Source organism: Phacochoerus africanus, chromosome 13, assembly GCF_016906955.1.
Source record: "Phacochoerus africanus isolate WHEZ1 chromosome 13, ROS_Pafr_v1, whole genome shotgun sequence".
Classification (NCBI taxonomy): Eukaryota; Metazoa; Chordata; class Mammalia; order Artiodactyla; family Suidae; genus Phacochoerus; species Phacochoerus africanus.
The window spans coordinates 35,668,964-35,689,280 of record NC_062556.1 but is presented as its reverse complement, the minus strand read 5'-3'; positions in this window follow the sequence as shown (position 1 = coordinate 35,689,280).

The following is a 20,317-nucleotide window of genomic DNA, read 5'->3' as shown; positions in this document are numbered from 1 at the left end:
TGTCTCATATTTAGAATGATGAAATGTTTTATAGATAGATGCACAATGTTTAGGTTTTCTCATTAACGTAGAATTTGTTCATTGAGAATGGTCTAGTTATCCCCCAAAACCAAACACATGTCTTGTTGATATCTGAACAAGTTAGTTAGAAAGCTGAATGATTCATGCACTATTTAGAAGTATGTGAATATAAAGCAAGAAAATTATTTTTATCTAGGATATATAAAAATTCAAAAGGAAGTATTATAATCATACAATTAAAATGTGGTGTTTTGGTGTGTTTATTTTATATGTAAAATATTTGGATTTTAGTAACAATATTATGACAACTTTGGTAAATTTATTTGATATTTATTTTTATTATTAATTTTATTTATTGTAATTAAACAGAAGGCATATTTGTCCACAATGTATTCTCTTTGAAGATTATTTTTATTTCACCATAGTATATTTATTTTCAACATAAAAATCATATCATTTATCTTTAATAACTATTTTCTTTCATTAAATAGAATCAGAATGGCAAATAAAGCTAAATAGCTACAAATTTTAACCTGTTATATGTTATTAATATACATGTAAATACTAATACTCAGAAGAAGTCTTACAATCATTGTGAATATGCAATGACTTATGAACTATTATTTTACCTATTATTACTTATTGTTTTACATATTAAATATTTTATTAGCTCCACATGACCTTGCCATATATAAATCAATGTCACAGGTTCATACATCAGCTAATTGAGCTAATAAGTAAAAGCAACTTTTTGATAGTCCTAGGTCTATTAAATGAAATAATAAAATTTGTACATATGTATCCAAATTGTATGTTCTTCCCAAAATACCACAAGTTCCCCAAGATCTACATGAAAGAAAGAAACACTTATTTTCAGTGTTTTTTTTTAATGGTGTGTTTAAACAATACGTAACAAAAAATTTAAATAATATTTGAAAATTTGCCTTGATTTACTTTTTTTTTTTTTTAGCTTCACACCTGCAGCATATGGAGGTTCCTAGGTTAGGGGTCTAATCAGAGCTACAGCTGCCAGCCTACACCACAGCCACAGCAATGCGAGATCCAAGCCACATCTGTGACACCACAGCTCACCGCAATGCCAGATCCTTAACCCACTGAGCAAGGCCAGGGATGGAACCCACAACCTCTTGGATACTAGTCAGGTTCATTTCCACTGCACCACAATAGGAACTCCTAGATTTACTTTTCACACTTATTTTTCATTATACTTTTCTCTACCTTGGTCAAACATACTATGCATTTTACATAACTTTTGAAATGCTGCTTTCACTTATACTATTGTCTGATATAAAGAAAAGAAGAAAAGAATTAAAGTAGTTTGATAGTCTTATGTCCCTGCTGTTTAATTCCATGGGTGAAGTTGGCACTGGTGAATAACATATAATGGACGTGATAGATCTAAAATACTGTAATTATAACTTCCATGATAGGAAGTGATTACCAAATGAGGACTAGAGCATCCAAAAATAATTGTGTTACAAAGACTATTTACAAATTCCTAAAATAGAGGGAGAAAGAAAGGGAGAGGGAGAATGAGAGAGAAAGAGGTAAAACAATGCCAAGAAGCAATTCATTTCAAATTGAGTTAGAAAATTAATAAAGCAGAATCAAACTGAGTAATCCTAGATTTTTTTAAAAAATTTATTCTATCAATTCCCCAAAATTACACACTATAAATAGGGCTGGCCAGAAAGCAATTTTATTTGTTATTTTTTTGGTTATTTATTTATTATTTATTTATTTTATTTATTTTTCTTTCAAATATTTTATTTTATTTTATTTTATTTTATTTTATTTTATTTTATATTCCCACCGTACAGCAAGGAGATCAAGTTATCCTTACATGAATACATTACATTTACATTTTTTTCACCACCCTTTGTTCTGTTACGATATAAGTATCTACACATAGTTCTCAATGCTACTCAGCAAGATCTCTTTGTAAATCCATTCTGAGTTGTATCCAATAACCCCAAGCTCCCAATCCCTCCCACTCCCTCCTTCTCCCATCAGGCAGCCACAAGTCTATTCTCCAAGTCCATGATTTTCTTTCCTGTGGAAAGGTTCATATGTGCTGGATATTAGATTCCAATTATAAGTGATATCATATGGTATTTGTCTTTGTCTTTCTGGCTCATTTCACTCAGTATGAGAGTCTCTAGTTCCATCCATGTTGTTGCAAATGGCATTATGTCATTCTTTTTTATGGCCGAGTAGTATTCCATTGTGTAAATGTACCACATTTCTTGATCCACTCCTCTGTTGATGGACATTTAGGTTGTTTCCATGTCTTGGCTACTAGGAATACTGCTGCAATGAACATGCGGGTGCATGTGTCTCTTTTAAGTAGAGTTTTGTCCAGACATGTGCCCAAGAGTGGGATTGCGGGGTCATATGGAAGTTCTATGTATAGATTTCTAAGGTATCTCCAAACTGTTCTCTGTAGTGGCTGTACCAGTTTACATTCCCACCAACAGTGCAGGAGGGTTCCCTTTCCTCCACAGCCCCTCCAGCACTTGTTATTTGTGGATTTATTAATGATGGCCATTCTGACTGGTGTGAGGTGGTATCTCATGGTAGTTTTGATTTGCATTTCTCTTATAATCAGCGATGTTGAGCATTTTTTCATGTGTTTCCTGGCCATCTGTATATTTTCCATGGAGAACAGTCTATTCAGGTCTTTTGCCCACTTTTCCATTGGTTCATTGGCTTTTTTGTTGTTAAATTGTATAAGTCGCTTATATATTCTAGAGATTAAGACCTTGTCGGTTGCATCGTTTGAAAGAACTTTCTCCCATTCTGAAAGCTGTCTTTTTGTTTTCTTTTGGGTTTCCTTTGCTGTGCAACAGCTTTTCAGTTTGATGAGGTCCCATGGGTTTATTTTTGCTCTAATTTCTATTGCTTTGGGAGACTGACCTGAGAAAATATTCATGAGGTTGATGTCAGAGAGTGTTTTGCCTATGTTCTCTTCTAGGAGTTTGATGGTGTCCTGTCACATATTTAAGTCTTTCAGCCATTTGGAGTTTATTTTTGGGCATGGTGTGAGGGTGTGTTCTCATTTCATTGCTTTGCATGCAACTGTCCAGGTTTCCCAGCAATGCTTGCTGAATAGACTTTCTTTTTCCCATTTTATGGTCTTGCCTCCCTTGTCAAAGATGAATTGACCATAGGTGTCAGGGTTTATTTCCAGGTTCTCTATTCTGTTCCATTGGTCTGTCTGTCTGTTTTGATACCAGTACCACACTGTTTTGATGACTGTGGCTTTGTAGTATTTCTTGAAGTCTGGGAGAGTTATGCCTCCTGCTTGGTTTTTGTTTCTCAGGATTGCTTTGGCGATTCTGGGTCTTTTGTTGTTCCATATAAGTTTTTGGATTGTTTGTTCTATCTCTGTGAAAAATGTCATGGGTAATTTGATAGGGACTGCATTGAATCTGTAGATTGCTTTGGGTCGTATGGCCGTTTTTACAATATTGACTTTTCCAATCCATGAACATGGAATATCTTTCCATTTCTTTACATCTTCTTTGATTTCTTTGATTAAAGTCTTATAGTTCTTGGCATATAGGTCCTTTACCTCCTTGGTCAGGTGTATTCCGAGGTATTTGATTTTGTGAGGTGCAATTTTAAAAGGTTTGTATTTTTGTATTCCTTTTCTAATACTTCCTTGCTGGTATACAGGAATGCGACTGACTTCTGACTGTTAATCTTATATCATGCTACGTTGCTGAATTTATTCATCAGTTCAAGTAATTTTTGGGTTGAGTCCTTAGGGTTTTCTATGTATAGATAGTATCATGTCGTCTGCATACAGTGACAGTTTTATCTCTTCTCTTCCTATAAGGATGCCTTTTATTTCTTCTGTTTGTCTAATTGCTGTGGCTAGGATTTCCAGTACTATGTTGAAGAGCAGTGGTGAGAGTGGGCATCCCTGTCTTGTTCCAGATTTGAGTGAGAAGGCTTTCAGTTTTTCCCCATTGAGCATTATATTTGCTGTGGGTTTATCATAAATGGCTTTGATTATGGTCAGGAATGTTCCCTTTATCCCCACTTTGGCGAGGGTCTTGATCATGAATGGATGTTGGACTTTGTCAAATGCTTTTTCTTCATCTATTGAGAGGATCATATGGTTTTTGACTTTTCATTTGTTAATGTGGTGTATGATGTTGATTGATTTGTGTATGTTGAACCATCCTTGTGAACCTGGGATGAACCCTACCTGGTCATGGTGTATGATCTTTTTGATATGTTGTTGGATTTGGTTGGCTGAGATTTTGTTGAGAATTTTTGCATCTGTATTCATCAATGATATTGGGCAATAGTTTTCTTTTTTGGTGGTTTCTTTGTCTGGTTTTGGAATGAAGGTGATGGTGGCATCACAGAATGTCTTTGGGAGTATTCCTTCTTCAAACTTTTGAAAGAGTTTAAGGAGGATGGGCACCTGTTCCTCTTTAGATGTTTGGTAGAATTCGCCTGTGAAGCCATCTGGCCCTGGACTTTTATTTGTAGGGAGTGTTTTTATGACCTCTTCAATTTCATTTCTAGTGATGGGTCTGTTCCGTTGGTCTGTTTCTTCTTGATTCAGTTTTGGCAGGCTGTAAGATTCTAGAAAGTTGTCCATTTCTTCCAGATTGTCAAACTTGTTGCCATACAGTTGTTCATAGTATTCTCTTATGGTTTTGTGTATTTCTGCAGTATCCGTTGTGATTTCCCCTTTTTCATTTGTAATTTTGGTTATTTGGGTTCTTTCTCTCTTCTTTTTAGTGAGTCTGGCCAGGGGTTTGTCAATTTTGTTTACCCTCTCAAAGAACCAGCTCCTGCTTTTATTAATTTTCTCTATTGTTTTTTGCATCTCTATTTTATTGATTTCCTCTTTGATCTTTATAATTTCCTTCCTTCTGCTGCCTTTAGGCCTTTTTTGTTCTTCTTTTTCTAATTCGTTTAGGTGGAGGGTTAAGTTGTCAATTTGGGATCTTTCTTCTTTTTTGAGAAAGGCCTGTATCGCTATGAATTTCCCTCTGAGCACTGCTTTTGCAGCATCCCATAGATTTTGAGCGGTTGTGTCTTTATTATCATTTGTTTCAAGGTAATTTCTAATTTCCTTCTTGATTTCCTCATTGACCCATTGGTCTTTTAGTAGCATGTTGTTTAGTCTCCATGTAGTATGATTTTTCTCTTTCCTTTTCCCATGGTTGATTTCTAATTTCATGGCATTGTGGTCAGAGAAGATACTTGAGATAATTTCTATGCTCCTAAATTTGTTGAGGTTAGCTTTGTGTCCCAATATGTGGCCAATTCTTGAGAATGTTCCATGTGCACTTGAGAATAATGTTTATTCTGTTTTTTTGGAGGTAGTGTCCTGAAGATGTCAATTAAGTCTACCTTTCTATTGTTTCCTTTAGGGTCTCTGCTGCTTTATTGGTTTTCTGTCTAGAGGATCTGTCCATTGGTGTGAGGGGGGTATTAAAGTCTCCAACTATGATTGTATTCTCATCAATATCTCCCTTTATGTCTGTTAATATTTGTTGTATGCATCTGGGTGCTCCTGTATTTGGGGCATATATGTTGACGATAGTAACATCCTCTCCTTGGATGTGTCCCTTAATCATTGAAGAGTGTCCTTCTTTGTCTTTCTTTATGTCTTTTGTTTTAAAGTCTATTTTGCCTGATATGAGTGTTGCAACTCCTCATTTTCTGTCATGTCTATTGGTGTGAAATATTTTTCCCCACCCTTTCACTTTCAATCTATATGTATCTTTTGGCCTAAGGTGAGTTTCTTGTAGGCAGCATATTGAAGGTTTTTGCCTTTTTATCCACTCAGCCCCTCTGTGTCTTTTGATTGGGGCATTCAGTCCATTGACATTTAAGGTGATAATTGATAGATGATTATTTATTGCCATTTGAACCTCGTGTTCCAGTTGATTCTATGGTTCTCCATTCTTCCTTTCTTTCTTTCTTTTTTTTTTTTTTTGGTTGGATGGTCTCCAGTTATTATCTGATTGAGTGGTTTTATTTTTTCATTTTTTGCGAATGCAATATTTGTTTTTGGCTTATGGTTGCCCTGTTTTTTAAGTATGCTAACCCCTTCCGATAATTGTGTGTTTTAGCCTGATGGTCCTGTAGGTTCCAACACTTCATTACCATATTAAAATTAAGAAGAGAAACATACAAACAAACAATAAAAAAGGGTCTATTTATTTCCTAACATTCCTTGCCCACATTTTATGATTTTGATGACTCTTTTAATTTTATTTTGTTTGAAACATGTTCATGATTAAATCTGTATGCTGGCTTATTTCAATGACTGCTCTCTGATTGTGGTTTCCTCAATCTTCTTTCTTCCTCTTCTTTTTTTTTCTTTTTCCTCCTTTTCTTTCCTTCCTTTCCTTTTGGTTTAGAGAAGCCCTTTCAGTATTTCTTTTAGCCTGGGTTTTGTATTGCTGTATTCTTTAAGTTTTTGTTTGTTGGAAAAATTTTTATTTCCCCTTCTATTTTAAATGATATTCTTGCTGGATAGAGTATTCTAGGTTGCATATTTTTTCCTTTTAGCACTTTCAATATCTCTTGCCATTCCCTCCTGGCCTGTAGTGTTTCTGTAGAGAAATCAGCTGATAATCTTATGGGGGTTCCCTTGTAGGTAACATTCTGCTTTTCTCTTGCTGCCTTTAGGAGCCTCTCTTTATCACTAACTTTTGCCATTTTTATTATGATGTGTCTTGGTGTGGGTATATTTGGGTTTAACTTGTTTGGGGCCCTCTGTGCTTCTTGTAACTTGAACCCAGTATCCTTTAGATTTGGGAGGTTTCCAGCGATAATTTCTTCAAATATATTTTCCATCCCCTTATCTTTTTCTACTCCTTCTGGAATTCCTATTATGTGTAGATTGGCCTGCTTTATATTATCCCATAGGTCTCTTCTATTGCTTTCCAGTTTTTTGATTTGGTTTTCTGCCTGCTGACCTGATTGGGTGATTTCCATTATTCTATCTTCCATATCACTGATTTGTTCTTCTGCATTATTCATTCTGGTTTTTACTGCCCTTTGTTAAACTGGGCAGAGCTTGCTTTGGTGTTTTTGGGCTGTGGGGCTCTTCCAGGTGGCTGGCTGTGCTGAGCAGCTGTTCCACAGGACTACTGCACCCCCCCAAGCGTGGGAACGACTGACTGGGCAACTGAGAACCCAAGGGCTCTTCCCCAGCTTAGCTGAATTGGCAGAACCACCTTGGGATGGAGGCAGGTGTTTCACAGCCAGGCTGAGCTTGTTCTAGATTTTATGGGCTGTGGGGGCTCTTGCAGGGGCTGGTGGTGCTGGGCAGCTGTTCCACAGGAGTGCAGCAGCCTCTGAGGGCAGGAGCAGGTACATGGGCTGCTAAGAACCTAAGGGGCTCCTCCCCAGGACAGCTGAATTGGAAGGACTGCCTAGGGATGGAGGAAGATATTGCATGGCTGGCTGAGGTTATTCTAGCTTTTCTGGGCTGCAGTCCTTTTCTAGGGGGCTGGGGGTGCTGGGTGCTGCTCTGCAGGGGTGTAGCCCCTTCAGGTGGCAGGCAGACCAGGGCTGGGAAAGCCCCTGCAGTGGTCACCTTCCTGCAAATGGTGAGGCCAGCCCTCCAGGATGGCAGGCAGTCTCAGGTCCAGCATGAGAGCATGGGGTTGGGGGAGGGGGGATGCACTGAGAAGCACAGCTTCTGATAGTTGGTGGGCAAGTGAGTTTGCTGTGGTGTGGGGAGTATTCTATAGTGGCCCACCACTTCGCCTCTACCCTCCCCAACACTGGCACCTTGTCTCTCCTGCAGATCCAGCTCTTCTGCCAGGTTCCCTCTGATGTGGCTTTCCACTCCCTAGTCCTTAGCCTATTGCTTCTCCACCCATGATGCTCCACTTTCTAGATTCCCAGGCAGTCTCTGCCCCACCAATCTGACAGAATGCTTCCTATACTCCCAGGGTGATCTCTTCCCTGCAAACCTGACTGACCAGTTCCTAGTTCCCCAAGCAGTCTCTGCACTGCCCACCCCAGCCTGTTCCCAGGGACTCAGCTCTGGAGCCAAGGTCTCAGTGCCCAGCCCCAACCCAAGGCTCTCTGTTTTTGGTGACTGTGCCAGTAGTTCAGATGATCTGTTCAGTTCATACTCTGCTCTTCAGATCTCAGACTTATTGCTGCACTCTTCTCTGCATCTGGAGATCCCTCCAATTTGGCTGATCTTTCTGTTGAGTAGGTGACTTTCCAGGGTGTGGGATCCCTTTCTCCTCCACACTTCCCTTTCAGGAGTGCCCGTCCAGCCCCAATTCTCCTTCTCTCACTCTCATTTTTTCTCTTGTTTTACCCAATTATGTCACAATATTCTTGCCATTATTGGAATTTAGGTTCTTCTGCCAGCGATTATTGCTGTTCTGTGTGAGTCATTTAACCTGTAGATGTGGTTTTTTATAGTTGTTGTGTTTGCAGGAGAGGGCGAGTGTGTCCCCCTTATCTTCTGCCATCTTGTCTCTCTGCTCCAAAATTATTCTTAAGTGAAAACTACTATTACCACATTCATTCAATCAATCTCTCATATTTTCATTCTTGACTCCACATAATATTATACATTATCCAAGGAAAGTAAGTCTCACAGTAAGATGCTTCTCCACTCACATTATTTCAAAGCATTCTCAAAAATATTTAGATAAAAATGCAAAAAAAAAAACCACCAAACCTGAGTTACCTTACAAATTCTTCAAGATAGCATACCTGACTTCTTCTGTAACATGTTTCCTAGTTGGGTGCTTTTGCTCACTCTATTCCAGCTAACATTTTTACTACTGCACTTTTGAAAACACATCAAGCATTTTCATATCCAATATTTTAGACTATGCCTAAAATCTTCTTCTTTCCATTATTATTATATTATTTTCCTTCAAATTATTCATAAAACTGAACTAAGACTACATAGATAGGCCTCCCCTACACACAATCTCCAAATGACATACTCTATACCAGGTTCCAGTAAAATTTTGAATCCAAATGATAAAGTAAGTATATTACTCTGTTAAAGCCATAAAATATCTGTCACAACTACATAAAATGTGTCATTGTAGCATGAAAACAACTATAGACAATGTGAAAATAAATAGTAGTGTCTGTGATACAACAAAATACTATTTACAAAAATACGTAGCTAGCTCATGGATCATAGATAGCTGACATCTGTTCCCCATCCCTGACTTTTTTATTGTTTTTCCAGTATTTATTTACCTATCATGTATTATATGTCTATATTATTTTTATTTATTTCCAGCTTTTCTATTTAATATAAACCTCTTGGGAAAGTTATTACTCTATTCCATTCTTTTCTCTGCCACAATCATGTAAAACATTGTGTAGTTCCAATAAATATTGGCTCAACAAACAAATGTATACATGAAAGCACCAATGAATACTGAATTCAAACATGAAGAAATAATAAGAACCTGTTCAACATTTTTGGTATCTTAGAGCACTACAAATTCATATTCATTGTCAATCATCATTATTGCTTTGAATATTCACTCTATAAATCTTAATAAATGTGACTTCTTTTTTATTTTAAGTATTTTTTGTAATCTGCATTTTGCATACTCTTGAAATTATATTTCCTGTTTCTTCATTATTAAAATGATTTCCACATATAAATAATCCCATCTCTTATGTTACTCTCTACCATAATAAACAGTAAAGCCATTGATTGAGGCACTATAAAGCTAAAAGGATATACTTAATTATCAAGTTATGGGTTTTATTTAATAATATGTAAATAGCTAATTTTAAAAAAATGTGACTAAAAGTAAATGTTTTATTCTGAGATAAAATTTTCTCCAACTCTGTTTTTTCTTTTCCTTTCTTTTCTTTTTGGCTGCCGTCTTTGCATATGAAAGTTCTTGGGCCAGGGATCAAATCTGAGCCAGAGCTGCAAACTACTTCACAGCTTCAGCAGCACTGGCTCCTTAATCCACTGTGCTGTTCTGGGATGAACAGGCACATCCACACAGATAAATGGGAACATTAACCCACTGCACCACAGCAGGAACCCCCACTATGTTTTGATAGGTATATTTTAGTTGCTTTATCAGCCTTCTCAAAAATCATCCTTGTTGCCATTTGATACATAGATTATTTACTAAATTCCCTCAGAGTTCCAGCCATCTGACTGTGTGGTCTACTCTTCTTATGAAACAGATAGAATATAACTCTAACCATGTAGAGAAGGAAAAATAGAATGTCTACTGCTGTGTTTAAGATGTGAGGTTACAGGAAATTTTAAGCAATCTGGTGGTGCAATAATTAAAATTGGATAATAAATGTAGTATTGTATGTAATGTAGTGACACTTTTGAAGTAAAAGGTATAGCATAGAATTATTCATCTAACATAACTGAAACTTTATTTCCATTAAGTAAAATGATACCTGTATCCTCCACTCCTCAGCCACTGGTAAACACTATTATATTCTCTGCTTCTAAGAGTTGGCTAATTTTAGATTCCTCACAGAAATGGAATTATTGAAGAATTAGTCATTCTATGACTGGCTTATTCCACTTAGCATAATATTTTAATGTTTCCACATGTCAACTTAAAAAAATGCACAACCTAAAAATTGAGTGTTAAGTTCTATTCAGTGGACAAAACTGATAATTTAAGCCTGGGAAGCAGCATCTCAAGTAACCCTAAAAAAAACTGCTCCAAGGAGGCAAGGGATATTAGAAATTTTGTAACAAAGGGAAGGTAGTAGGAACAAAATATGACTGCTAATAACAGTAAACTAGAAAACTCAAGGAATTTAGTGATTTTATATTAGTGGGAAGATGCAAAATCTGGGATCACTGAAACCATCCCCTTGATACGCATGTAAACTATCTGGGGCCAGTGTCCTGTGTTTTCACATCCTGAGTTCCTCAGGGCTCACACCTGGAAGTGGCTGTATTCTGATAGCTACTAGAGGACAGATGTTTTTTTGTTTCCTTCCTGAGCTCCTTCAGATCTCACTGGCTCACAATTGGAGGTGTCAGCACTCGCTGATGACTGCGACATCTTTTTTTTGGTAGACTTAAAAAAATGCTCAGTCCAAAAAGCCAAGAGTAAACTTCCACTGCAGGCAAAATGAAGACTAAATCCCAGGAGGCAGCATTTCATACAGCTCTGAAATTCTGTTCCAAAAAGGCAAGTGGAAATATATATGTGATAAAGGTGATGAAGGTAAAGGGGGAGGTGCATGCAGCCATTCACATGTTTTATGGAAGTATGAATTTTACAGAAGTTGGCTTCTGGTCTCATGAAGAATACTACTGGCCATGAGGAGCAGACATCACTATGATGGGTTTTAGTGCTTTTCTAGATATGAGTAGATGCAAGGATTGGGTTTATAAAACCTTCTCTTCAAAAAATCTAACTGTCTAAAGACACTTTCTGCCAAATTTTCCAGAGCACAGAGTCCCTCACTCCTGGTATCCACCCTGAGCTTCTTTCAGGGGTTGGTGAGGTTCAGCATCTATAGTGTATCATGATTTAATCCATGTAGAGGCACTTGGCAAGTGCCAAACTCCAGTTCACACATGTTTCCATGGGGAAATTTCCATGTTCATTCATATTGCTGCAAATGAAAGGATTTCTATTTTAAGGTTTAATGACATCCATTGTGTGTATATACTGATTTTCCTTATCTAGTCATTCACCAGGGGCAGGTTATTTCAAAGTTTTCAATATTGTGGTTAAATGCTGCAATAAATTAGAATAGCCAGATGTTTCTGCAAGATCACAGTTTCAACTCTTTTGGTTCTATAGCCAAAGGGGAAAGGAAATAAATACATACATGGAGGAAATAAATATAATAAAATAAGTTAAAAGGAATGAACAAATGGAGAGAAATGCTGCCGTTGATGAAATGGAAGCTCAATGATGACAGTAAATTTAATTACAAAGACAACATTTTTGCTAAAACAAAAAAAAAATCATTAAACAAAAAATGTTTAACAAGTAGCAAGAAGGAAAACAAAAATGTTAAACTCACTAGGAATAAAAAAAATTAATAAGCATGAACAAAAGAAATATTAAATTGTTATAATTGCATACAATGAAATATTTTTTACAATTTTAAAAAAGTAAAATAGAAATTACTTAAGAATATTATTATTGGATTAAGATAGCAGAGTAGAAGAACTAGAGCTCAGCTTCTCTCATAAAAGCAAAAAATTACAACCAAATAGACTTCATCTATGAAAAAATATATCCTACTCCAGAATACAAAGAGGAGACCATATCAAGACAGTAGGAGGGGTGATTAAGTGCTACAAGCAACCTTATAACCACCAGGTGGGCAGCCCACAGACTGGAAAGTAATTGTACTGCAGAGTATCACCCACGGGAATGAGAATCCTGAGTCCCACATAAGGTTTCCTCACCTGGAGATCTGACATTGGTAGGAGGATCCCCTTGAGCATTTGACATTGGGGACCAGTGGGGCTTGGGTACAGGAGCTCCTGTGGACTGGGATAAACAGAGACCCCATTCTTGAAAGGTGCACACAGATTTTCATGTGCACCGAGTCCCAGGGAAAAGCAGAGTCTGTAAATAAGCTAGTTCCCTGTGAGGCTTCTAGGCACACAAGTATTTCTGTATCTTACACTTCTTGTTTTTATGGAATAAGCCTCAGCCCCCATGACCATCTCTGAGTTCCAAATGGCAGTTGTAATCATGTAAGGGAAGAGATGCAGAGACCAGGGAGAAGCAGTATATCCTTGGGGCAGGATACTGGCTCATCCTCAAGAAATATATGTAACAGTATCTTTGAGCCTTTCTATAGAATTAAAGCCCTCAACAAATGGAAGAACTACTTGATGAAGCATTCTTCATTCTGGGAAGGAGGATCACTAGAATCAGTCCCAGGGCCACTAAATACTGTCTTTGAGAAACAATTCTAGCTTGCCTCCACCCTGCTACTTATCTATGGCCTTGATCCTTACTCTACTCCCCAAACTATAAAACCACCTACTAACTAACCACTTCCAAGAGGGACACAGTCTCTAAGGCATTAGCCTGCTGTGATCCACATTTCCTGGCAAAGCAATAAGGCTATATTTTTCTCCTTTACCCAAAATACTGTCTCTGCATTTCAATTTGGCACTGCAGATAGAGGCCAAATTTCAGAAACACAATTCCAAAGGAATCTTAGTCAGACCTGACTGCAGTTCTTGGTGGATAACCTGGAAAAACAGGGGTGACTATGCCTTGTTGTGGGGGAAGGACATTGTGTTCAAAGGTCTTAAGAATAACCATAAGTGTGTGTTACCTCTAGACTTGGCTATTTTGGAAAAATCTGGACTCACTCCTCAGGGACTGAGAAGCCCCATACCAAATAATAATTCAGGTGGGAACACAGCTCCACCCATCAGCAAACGGCCTCCTAAAGCCCCAAAGGCACACAGCTGCCCCTAATTTTACACAGAGCTTAAGCCCCAACTGCCAGAGATATAAGAATCATCTCAACCTACAAGTGAGCAGGCCCAGTCCCTCTGATTAGGAAGCCTGCAGCAAGCACATTTACCAAATTCAGCCACCAGGGGGACAGACAGCAGAAGAAAGTGAGGCTACAAACCTATTGTCTGCAAAAAGTGGACTACATCAAAAATCTATACAAAATGAAAAGGTAGAGAATTATGACTCATATAAGGGAACAAGGGGGAAAAAAAACAGAAAAATGGCTAAGTGATCTGGAGATTATCAACCTCCATAAAAAAAAGACTTTAGACTGATGATAGTGAGGATGACTCAAAATCTTGAAAATAAAGTGGAGGCAAATATTGATAAACTATAAGAAACCATGTGCAAAGATGTAGAAGAATTAAGAATTAAGCATGCAGAGATCAAAATATAGTAAGTGAAATAAAAAAATATAGTAAGTGAAATAAAAAAATAAAAAAAAATTTAATAGAAGAAATCAACAGAATACAGGGGGCAGAAGAATGAATACATGAGGTAGAAGAGAGAGTAGCGGAAATCACTGATGTGGAACAGAAAAGAGAAAAAGATTGAAAACAAATGAAGACACTCTAAGAGAAATCAGGGAAAATATTAAATGCATCGACATCCATATTATGGGGGGAGAGCAGAAGGAGAGGAGAGAGAGAAATATCCAGAAAATGTATTTGAATAGATAATAGTCAAAAATATTTCCAACATGGGAAAGGAATCACCCACTCAAATCGAGGAAGCACAATGAGTACCATATAAAATAAACCCAAGGAGGAACACCTGGAGACACATACTAATCAAACTGAAAAAAAATTAAAGGCAATAAGAAAATATTAAAAGCAGCTAGGGAAAAGAAACTTATAATATAAAAGGGAACCCTGATAAGATTATTGGCAGATTTTCCAGCAGAAACTCTGCAGGCCAGAAGAGAATGGCACAATACACTTTTTTTTTTGTCTTTTTGTTATTTCTTGGGCCGCTCCCATGGCATAAGGAGGTTCCCAGGCTAGGGGTCCAATTGGAGGTATAGCCACCGGCCTACGCCAGAGCCACAGCAATGTGGGATCTGAGCCGCATCTGCAACCTACACCACAGCTCACGGCAACACCGGATTGTTAACCCACTGAGCAAGGGCAGGGACCAAACCCGCAACCTCATGGTTCCTAGTCAGATTCATTAACCACTGTGCTGCGACAGGAACTCCAGGCACAATATACTTTACATGAAATGAAAAAACAAAAAAAAAACTCCAACCAAGATTAATCTACCAAGCAAGGCTCTCATTCATATTTGAAGGAGAAATCAAAAACTTCACAGATAAGCAAAAGCAAAGAGAACTCAACATCACTAGACCAGCTTTACAACATTTGCTAAAGGAATTTCTCTAGGTTGAAAAGAAAAGGCCACAACTAGAAACAAAAATTTAGCAAATGAAAGGAATCATCAGTAAATGTATAAATATAGTAAAGGAAGGAGATTATTCACACACAAATATTCTACTAAAACCAGAAACAGGGAGAAGATGAGGCAACAAATGCAGGACAGTGGAGAGGCACCTGTAATTAAGAGACCTACAAATTAGAACAATTGTGTGTGTGTGTGTGTGTGTGTGTATTTTTTCCCCATATCAAAACTTCATGGTAACTGCAAACCAAAAATCTACAATAGATACACACACAAATAAGAAAAACAACCCAAACACAACACTAAAGATAGTCATTACACCACAAGAGAAAAGAAGGGAAGAAAAAAGTCCAACAAAAGCAAACCCAAAACAGTTAATAAAATATCAATAAGAACATACATATCAATAATTACCTTAAATGCAAATGAACTAAATGCACCAACCAAAAGACATAGACTGGCTGAATGGATACAAAAACAAGATCCATATATATGCTGTCTTCAAGAGACCCACTTAAGCTCTAGGGACACATACAAAGTGAGAGGACAGAAGAAAATATTCCATGCAAACAGAAATCAAAAGAAAACTAGAGTAATAATACTCATATTAGACAAAATAGTCTTTAAAAATAGGGAGTATTATAAGAGACAAAGAAAGACACTACTTGGGGAGCACTGGGGCAAGATGACAAAAGACTAGGGGGATGTGTTCACCTTCACCCAGAAACAAAACAAAAAAATACATCTACACACAAAATATCTCACACAAAACATGAACTGAATGCTGGCAGAAAACTTAAACCTCCCAAAATGGTAAGAATCTCTTGATATAACTGGGTAAATCAACAGAAAAGTGGAGAGAGAAGGGGAATCAGGACATGACTAGCACTCCCTAGAGGGAGCTGTGAAGGAGAAAGGGAACCTACACCATGGGAAGCAACCTAACTGATATAAAGATTAGCCGAGTTGGAGAGATCTCCATGATGCTGAGAAAAGCGTAGCAGCAGGTCTGAGAACTTAAAAGCAGAATGAGAGCTGGACAGATCATCTGAACCACTGGCACAGACACCAAAGACTGAGATGCTCAAGTGGGGGCTGGGTGCTGAGACCTAGGGCTCAGAGGTCAGTCCCTGGGAAAAGGCTGGGGTTGGCAGTGTGGAGACAGTATGAGGGACTGGGAAGTGGTGCTCTGTGGGTGGAGAGAGTGATACACTATAGGCTTGGGAGTGGAAAGCCATGACAGAGGGAACCTGGGAGAAGGTTGGGAACCTCAAGAGAGACAAGGCACCATTGTTAGGGAGGGGAGAGGAGGAGAGGGCTGCCATAGAATAATCCTTGTGCTCCAGCATGTGTGCTTGCCTGCCAGCTAGCAGAGAGCAGAGCATTCCCAACACATCCCCCCACCCACCCCACATGCTCAATGACAGAAGCTGCCTGCCATCCATGGCAGACTGGCCTTACTGCCCACAGGAAGTCAACCATGACTGCAGTGTGCCCTGGCCAGGACTGCCCACCCACAGAAAGCACCCTGCTGCTGTGGTGTGCCCCAAAAAGCCCTGCCCTGGCCACAGGAAGTGCACTGCCACCACGGTGCATGCCCCTGCCCACACTTTGGAAGTAGCCCGCTGCCACAGAGCAACAAGGCCAGCCCTGACTGCCCTTAGGAAGTGTACTGCTGCTGCAGTGTGCCCTGGCAAGCCCTGTCTGGCCGTGGGAAGTGAACCTCCACTGTGGCATGTGCTGGCCAGCCCTGCCATCCTCAGGAAGAACACTGCCCATGAGGAGCAACCAGGCCAGAACCACACACTCAGGAAGCACCCTGACACCACAGGGTGTCCCAGAAAGCCCTGCCCAGACACAGGATGTGCACTGCCATCACCAGGGCAAGCCCCACCTTATCTCAGGAAGCATCCCACTGCCACAGAGTGATGTGGCCATCACTGGCCACCCTTGGGAAGGGCCCCACTGACACTGTGCACACTGGCAAGCCCCACACAGCTGTGGGAAGTGCACCACCACCACAGAGTAACCTGGACATCCCCACCTGTCTCAGGAAATGCCCCACTACTGCGGCATGCCCCGGAAAGCCCGACTGGCCACTGGGAGTGGACCACCATTGTGGCATGCATCAGCAAGCCCCAACCACCCTTAGGAAGTGCCCCACTGCTGTAGAGCAACCTGGCCAGCCACAGACCCTCACAAAGCCACCTGCTGCTGCAACATGCCCTAGCAAGACCCACTTGGCCACGAAAGGTGCACCACCACCACAGCACAAACCTACAAGCCCTGCTTGCCCTTGGGAGGTGCCCTGATGCCATGGTGCACCCCAGCCAGGTCTGACTGCATGTGGGAAGCACCTAGCCACAGCAGTGTGACCTGGCCAACCCTGCACACCCTTGGGAAGCGCCCCACTTGGGTGGCATGTCCCAGCCTTGGCCAACTTACAGTTTGGCTTCCCCAAATTCACAGAAAAACAAAAACAAAAGCAAGATGAATAAGCTCAGAAACCATTCCCAGTTAAAGGAACAGGAGAATTTACCTAAAGCAGTCAACAATAAAATGGATCTCTGCAGTCTGACTGACATTGGGTTCAAAAGGGAGAGAGTGGAGAAATACTGAAGAAATTAAGAGAATAGATGAGCAGTAATGAAGACTCCCTCAGAAAGGAACTACAAAATATAAGGACACACCAAGAAACACTAGAAAATTTATTTGCAGAGATACAAACTGAGCTAAGGGCAGTAAAGACCAGAATGAATAATGCAGAGGAATGAATTAGTGATGTGGAAGATAGAATAATGGAAATCACCCAAACATACAGCAGACAGGAAACAAAATGAAAAAGCATGAAAGCAATATAAGAGACATATGGGATAATACAAAGCAGGCCAATCTACGCATAATAGGAATTCTAGAAGAAGAAAAAAAATAAAAGGAGATTGAAAATAAATTTGAATAAATTATAGCTGAAAACTTCCCAAATCTAAAGGATACTGAGTTCAAGATACAGGAAGCAGAGGGCCCTAAACAAGTTGAACCAAAACAAGCCCACACCAAGACATATTGTAATAAAAATGGCAAAATTTAATGATAAAGCAATGATTCTAAAGGCAACAAGAGAAAATCAAAGTGTCAATTTCAGGGGAACACAATAAGACTACCAGCTCAACAGAAACTCTACAGGTCAGGAGGAAATGGTAAGAGATATTTAAAGCCTTGAAAGGAAAAATCTGCAGCCTAAATACTCTATCCAGCAAGAATATCATTTAAAATAGAAAGGGAAATATCATTTAAAATAGAAAGGGAAATAAAGAATTTATCCATCAAACAAAAGCTAAAAGAATACAGCAATACTATACCCATTCTAAAAGAAACACTGAAAGAGCCTCTCTAAATAAAAAAAAAAAAAATTAAAAAAAAGAGGAAGAACCTGGAAGGAGAAAACCACAATTAGAAAACAGTCACTTAAATAAGACAGCATAGAGATCTAATCATGACGAGGTTAAAAAAAAAAAGACATCAAATTCATACAATGTGGTCAAGGGAAGTAAGGAAATATTCATTTTCAAAATTGTATTATTGTAATTAATGAAGTGTTTCAGCCTACATGACTATCAGGCTTAGAGCACACAGTTTTAAGAAGGGGTTAACATAATTTAAAAACAGGGTAAGCACAAATCAAAACTGAACATTACACTCACAAAAACTGAAAAGTAAAGTACTCAAGCATAAAATAAATAGAAACCATATAACAAAAAAAAAAGAAAGGATAAATGGAGAATTATAGAATCAACTGAAAAACAAGGTTAAAAATGGAAATAAATAAACATCTATCAATTATCACCTTAAGTGTCAATGGACTGGATGTTCCAATCAAAAGACACAGAGTGGCTGATTGGATAAAGAAGCAAAAACATTCAATCTGATGCCTTCAAGAAACTCACCTAGGTCAAAGGACACATAGACTGAAATTGAGGGAATGGGAGAAGATATTTCATGCCAATGGACAAGACAGGAAAGCAGCAGTTGAAATACTCATATCAGACAAAACAGACATTAAAATAAAGGCCATAAAAAAGACAAAGAAGGACACTATTTCATCATTAAAGGATCCATGCAAGAAGAAGATATTAAAATCGTCAATATATATGTCCCAAATATTGGACCACCCAGACACATCAAACAAATATTAACATACATAAAGGGAGAAATATATGAGAATACAATCATAGTAGGGGACATTAACACCCCACTCACATCAATAGACAAATCCTCTAGACAGAAAATCAATAAAGCAACAGAGATCCTAAAGGACACAATAGAAAAGTTAGACTTAATGGGCATTTTCAGGACATTATATCCAAAAAAATCAGAATATACATTCTTCTCAAGTGCACATGGAACATTCTCAAGAATTTATCACATCCTGGGACACAAAGCTAACCTCAACAAATTTAAAAACATAGAAACTATTTCAAGTATCTTCTCTGACTCCAATGGCATGAAACTAGAAATCAACCACAGGAATAGAAATGAGAAAAAACTTACTACATGGAGACTAAAAAACATGCTACTAAAAAACCAATGGGTCAATGAGGAAATCAAGAAGAAATTAAAAAAATACCTGAGAAAAATGTATGATAACAAAGATACAACCACTCAAAATCTATGGGATGACACAAAAGCAGTGCTCAGAGGGAAATTATAGCAATACAGGCCTTCCTCAAAAAAGAAGATCTCAAATTGACAACTTAATCCACCACCTAGATGAATTAGAAAAAGAACAAACAAAACCTAAAGTCAGTAGAAGGAAGAACATCATAAAAATCAAAGAGGAAATCGATAAAATAGAGATTCAAAAAACAATAGAAAAAAATCAATGAAACCAAGAGCTGGATCTTTGAAAAGGTAAACAAAATTGACAAACCTCTGGCTAGACCCACCAAGGAGAGAAAAAACCCAAGAAAACAAACTAAGTAATGAAACATGAGAAAACACAGCTGATACTACAGAACTGAAAAAAAAAAATACGAGAATACTATGAACAATTATATGCCAACAAATTTGACAATCTGGAAGAAATGGACAACTTTCTAGAATCTTACAGCCTGACAAAACTGAATCAAGAAGAAACAGACCAACGGAACAGACCCATCACTAGAAATGAAATTGAAGAGGTCATAAAAACAATCGTTAAAAATTAAAGTCCAGGACCAGATGGCTTCACAGGTGAATTCTACCAAACATACAAAGAGGATCTGGTGCCCTTCCTCCTTAATCTTTTTCAAAAGTTTGAAGAAGAAGGAATACTCCCAAAGACATTCTATGATGCCACCATCACCCTAATTCCAAAACCAGACAGAGATACCACCAAAAAAGAAAACTGTCAGCCAATA